Below are 5,702 nucleotides of genomic sequence, written 5' to 3'. Positions count from 1 at the left end.
GTTTGCTCCATAACTATGATTTTCTTTTTACCCATCGATTGGGTGACACGTGGCAAGGGTAAGATTGGAAAGATGAAAGGTGATCTTAGTCCGCCTTAATAAAGTAGGCTTAAGTTAGTTAAATCTGATTAATGCCAATAAAACTGTGATAAAGTTTTAAGGGTTATTCACCCGTCAAGTGATTAGTTCATGGCGTGTTCCTTGTATTAAATGAATATTATATGGATTGTTTCTTCCGTCGATCAAGTGACAGGTGTCAGAGTAGAGTACACCCAACTCTCCCATGATCAAAGGAGCAGTTAAGCTCGATTAAAGAGGCAGTTTGTTCCAAACGTGGTTTACTCATTGTATGTGGAAGTTATTTGTTAGAATTGGAAAGAAGAACTCAACTGCTACTTCGGAGGGAAGATTCAAATTCAAACTTAAGAAGGCCTCTATTTATAATCAAGATCAAGACAGTTTGAAGGACACACAAACAACGCCAACAGGTTTTTATCTTTTCTTTTCTAGGTGTAGTTATAACTTGTAATTGTTCACTAAATTATCTTAATCGATTGTTCTTCTACTTTGGAGATTAATAAAGTTCATTTTGTTAGTCTTCTTCCACAATCCATCTACTTCATTGTTTGTTTCCAAAGAAGTCTTGAAAACGACAAGGAACCAAACTCTACTTTTCACATCCACATTCCAGCAAATCACATATACCATTTCTCTGTCGATTCCCCGTCGATTGGATAGAAATCAGAAAATTAGGTAACAGGCCACCTCCAGGTTTTCATCATGCAAATGGCCTCGGTACACAACACCGAAATCACCCTGGCCCAACTTGTTCTTCTAGTCGAAGTTGTTGGTCGCCGTCTTCAAACCCTTGAAATGGAACTCCCTCGGGGTTCCTGGCAATCTCTTCAAGGCCCCTAGTAATATGTTGGACTTAAACTGAACCAACCCCAATGGGAAGCTTGAGGTTCTGGGCCGCGACCACAGTGAAACAGAGGAGGACGGTGGCGATCATACGGAGCTTCACGGCCAATCCCATCAAGTGTGCAGAAATGGCTATCACGGCACTACTGCAATAAACCATAAAGATCACAACTATTGGCGGTAATTGTAAGTTTTCCGTCACGCTCCTGCTACCGTGATAGATTTGGGTGTGATTATAAGTCACTCTCTTTTATCGCGAGAGAGAAACAATCATGGCCAAAAGTCGTGATTGTTTCTCTTGGGGGTGATCATTTCTCTTTAGTGTGATCGTATGTCACTTTAGATGGATTGAATGAAAGTTCAAAATGATCACACCATAAACTGAGATGAAAAATTATTGTGCGTGATCTTTTCTTTATATCTACTAGACAGTCTTTTTATGTCATTGCCAAGTTTTGAACCACGCACTCTTGGTTGATTTCTCCAGCCCTTACTATTTAGTTAGCTAAGAACTTCTGTTACATCAGGAAAACAAAAATATTTATACTTCATAAAATGAGAACATGATATTAAAATATATTAAAATACATATATAGACATAGGTTAAAAAAAATTTAAAATATGACAACAGATCTTTTGCCAATCAAAATTAGTTGTTGGTCAAAGGATTTTCTTGGGGCAAAAAATTTAGTTTTAGCCATTAAATTTAGTAGACAATAGTGTTTTTTTAATTTTATTGTGCCCTTCGTATTTTTATGAAAACTAGTAAAGTTGCACGTGCTTTGCACGTGGATAAATCTATAACATTACATTTAACCGGTCAAAGTGAACAACATAAATTTTTGTTTTATATGCTTCATTCTTCTTCTTATTTTTTGCGTACAGTAACTTGTGCCACGCCAAAACCACCTCGTTTTGCATTCATTATCGAAACCAAATAAGATGACAAAGAAAACAACGCGTCATTTCTTTTTCTTTTTGGAATTACAGGGTAGAAGTAAGATAAACTAAAGTCAACGATTACAAATTTTGGCGAAATTCAGCTCAAAGAAGCTCTCTAACTTCCTTAAGACAAATTAACACAATTTCCACAAGTGTATCCTGCTAGAGGCCCATCTTTCCCTCCCGTGGAATATAGCCAACAGTCCAATTCCTTCTTGCCATGCTTTCTTTACATTCATCCTCCGGCACCTTATGAGGGGGAATTTGAAGGAGCTCCACCCTTGATCAAGTTCACTCTTCACTCTGCAGACCTGGAAATATGCCCCTAAGTTTGGCATTCAAGGTCATGACATTAGCCAACCTTCTAAGAAGTTAGAACATCCAGCAGCCCTCTCGTCCCTAAAGACAAATCCAAGACCAGCCAACCCAAGGTTACCTTGCAAACTGTCATCAGTGTTCAACCTCAACTTGCATCTACCTAGAAATTTGCAACCAACATGTAAATATGCGAGGTTTTGTTCGGTTTTTGTTGGTTAAGTCTCAGTTTTGTGCTTAGCGCTATCCAGATTGTCAAACACTTTACTTTTGTTTCTACTCAACCGTAACTATCATAGAAGAACAACACATAAAAAAACATTCCAAGGCTTCCCTCTAATCATTGGTTCTGGCTTCCTGTAATTGTTTAGTGTCCCCTGAAGCTGAAACTGTGAAGTTAGTCCAAAAGTCTCAAATCAAAGCACCAATCAATGAATAAATGGTGCATATCCTCTACATGCATCTGGCATCTAGAACACTCGCTATCCTGACGTATATTTCTAAAGGTATGCTGAAGCCAAGTGAGGATTTTACCATTTGTACAAATCCATACAGTCGACGAACAAAACGTGGCTTATATTAAGCGAAAGGGAAGTTTCAGAAGTTTGATAGTAACATAGTGCTAAAGAGACATCGCTCCCTTGATATCTGTAACCAACAGTTGTAACATTCAAAAAGTGGACAAAAAAATAGCAAGTTACCATTTACGGCTTACATTGTTCTTGTTCCATCTTAGCTAACTCATCAGTTGCAATGTTAATCTCACTTGTAAGCCAAAAACGTCGCTTTCCAAAACTTAAATGCAGCAGATGCTGACTATCCTCCGGAAGGTCAAACGCTTTAGTGATCTCTTCATGGCACTGGAAAATTATATGCCTAAGCGAATAAAGTAATAAAAATCCAAGTAGCAATTCAGAGATAGCTCAACCACATTATTTTTTCTTAAAGAACCAAAGAATAAAAGAATGGTGAGAAGAAAGGAACTTGTGTAACCTCATAATTCAGAAAATTCCAACTACACCGGCAAGACCTAGCTGGGAGAAGATCTAGCGACATTAAATCTAAACAAACCAGGCAGAATAGGTTTCCATTTTGAAGGTGAAGTGTTGCATCTGACAATCAGAAGGGTAGGACAGCTTAGGCTCCTACCCTTAGGCCCTCAATTGCGGATCCTCTGTCATGATTTTCCCCGTAATGATCATGTCAAGGTTTGGATGAAGAGCGACAACACACAAACTAACTCATCCAAGGGTAGAAAACCAGGCACGTCTTGCAACCTATATATAAACTTTAAATCCAATGGTGTCATTTGAATAAAACCAACTAAACGGCGACCCTTCATAGACCACATCCCTTTTCGTTTTTTTCCCAATTAATCATTCCCATATCTCTTTCTCTGACTACAGACCCAGTTCCCACCTTCTCTCCCTCTCTCGTCAAACTTCATTTCTCTCCCAACAAACCCATCTCTCCAAAAAAAAAAAAAAATTTCATCTGCTTCTATAGCCCAATTTATAGCAAAATCAATCAGAATAGTGATGTTTGTTTGAATGGATCATTGACACAGCATATCAAGTCCAATGTAAAATTGAACCAAAACCATATTAATCTCAGAAATATTTTATGAGGTCACAAGGAAGAGAGCCTAAAGAAAATGAATGTTCCTGTCTCAATATAAACGACTAAATATGTCGCCAAGGGAACCTCCCCCTCTCCTCTATCTCTGTGGACAGTAATTTCATATTCGGTTTGTTATTTGGGAGTAAACATAGGTTTTTTTTTTTTTTTGTTCTTGGTACCATGACTGTTTTAGTGTACCCCTTCCAAATGGTTGGGAAGTGGGGATTGGCCTGAGCTATGGCTTCTCATTTGTTGGAGATGTAGAGTCCATAGCATTTGATTTCTAATTTAGGGGAATCCAAACTTCCAAACAAAGTCTGGGGGAAAATGAAATGGAGGAAGAAACAGTACCTAGCAGACGTCGTCTCTCCATTTGGTTGTTTTTTTTCCAAACGACGTCGTTGTGTTGAAAATCTATGAACTGGTAGATGTGGCTGGTTTTCTACCCTTCGATATGTAATTTTGTGAGCAGTTGTCCTTCCATCAAACCTTGACATGATCATTACAGGAAAAATCGTGTCAAAGCTAAAAAGATTATGAAGTTTTGGAATTAATTAATTCAACTTTTGAAGAAGACAACAATAATACATTAATAAGGAAAAATCCACCCCTCAGTGATCTCAGTTTCGGTGCTTATGCATCATGCTTGGGGGACCAAGTGTGGAACAAGAACAAGACATTAAAACTATGAAACAACTAATATATTAAAGTTCCTTAACCAGTTTATGCATAGATTGACGGTTGGCGAAGGAGTTTCAAGATAACTGTTTTAGCCACCCCTCACAATTAGAATAATCTTAGAATGATTTGTTCACAATGTTAACGAAACCATTGGAGCGTGACATGAAACATAATCTAAAGAACAAAAATCCTAAAGAGCAGAGGAAGAAACATATACATACATACAGGGGGAAAGTCACTTCAGATTATATTTCCTTAAGAGATGGTAAAAATCTCACACCTCTAACAGGCAATTTGTCGAACACCTTGCACATACTTTCTGAAAAATTACGTCCAGGTCATTGGTAAGTTCATGAAACGTAATCTGAAGAACAAAACTCCTAAAGAGTGAAGGACGAAACATATACATACATACAGGGGGGGGGGAGAAATCACTTCAGATTATATTTCCTTCAGAGATGGTAAAAATCTCACACCTCTAACAGGCATTTTGTTGAACACTTTGCACATATTTTCTGAAAAATTACGTCCAGATCATTGGTAGGTTTCGTGCAATCTCTACAAAGTGCCTGAATTCTCAAATTCAAAAGAAGTATAATAAACTAATTTTCATTCTCGCTGGAAAAAAAAAATGAAGAATGACGCCCAAACCGAAGGAAGAGAAATGGAGTCACACGGAGACATCTTCGTTGCACTTGCCTGTACCCATTTGCTATGACAAATGTGAACTCGTGTTCATGAGAAACAGAGTGATGGAGGCCATTGTTATCCTACTGTCGATGTTGTTAGGATGAGATGGAAGAGCAATAACAAGATGAAGAACCACATCAAATTACCGAACCTAATCGGGAAGTGCTACAATACATACCCCTTATTTGGGTGTGTATCATATGCACTCTTATTAAAATACACCAAAATGTTATGAATCCCAAAATATTACGAATCTATTGCTAAAAAGTTACGAATCATATTGTTGAAAAGTTACGAATTTTTAGTATAAAAGTTACGATACGAAATAAAATGTTATGAATAACCGGTCCTACAAGTAATTTTTTATGAGGTGGCACAATATGAATCACACAATAGGTGCATATGGTACACACCTTAAAGGGGTGTTTATTGAAGACTTTCCCGCCCATCCAAGAGTCGCGTATGCAACCTTTATGTTCGAAGGCTGTGGTGATTCCCGAAGAGGCGCATGTCATTCAACAGACGCGGTCTTC

The 5,702-nt window shown here is 37.9% G+C and overlaps 1 long non-coding RNA gene across 1 annotated transcript; it reads right to left on the bottom strand.

The window, feature by feature from the left end:
• Positions 1-1,864: 1,864 nt before the first annotated feature.
• LOC131299045 (uncharacterized) lies at positions 1,865-5,313 on the bottom strand. Its single transcript, XR_009190601.1, has 2 exons — positions 4,150-5,313; positions 1,865-2,341 (listed from the first exon to the last, which is right to left on the bottom strand). It is a non-coding gene; the product is annotated as an uncharacterized LOC131299045 (long non-coding RNA).
• Between the last annotated feature and the right edge of the window lie 389 nt (positions 5,314-5,702).

The sequence above is a fragment of the Rhododendron vialii genome, chromosome 8a (assembly GCF_030253575.1).
Source record: "Rhododendron vialii isolate Sample 1 chromosome 8a, ASM3025357v1".
Taxonomy (NCBI): Eukaryota; Viridiplantae; Streptophyta; class Magnoliopsida; order Ericales; family Ericaceae; genus Rhododendron; species Rhododendron vialii.
This window is presented reverse-complemented; position numbering and strand designations above follow the sequence as displayed.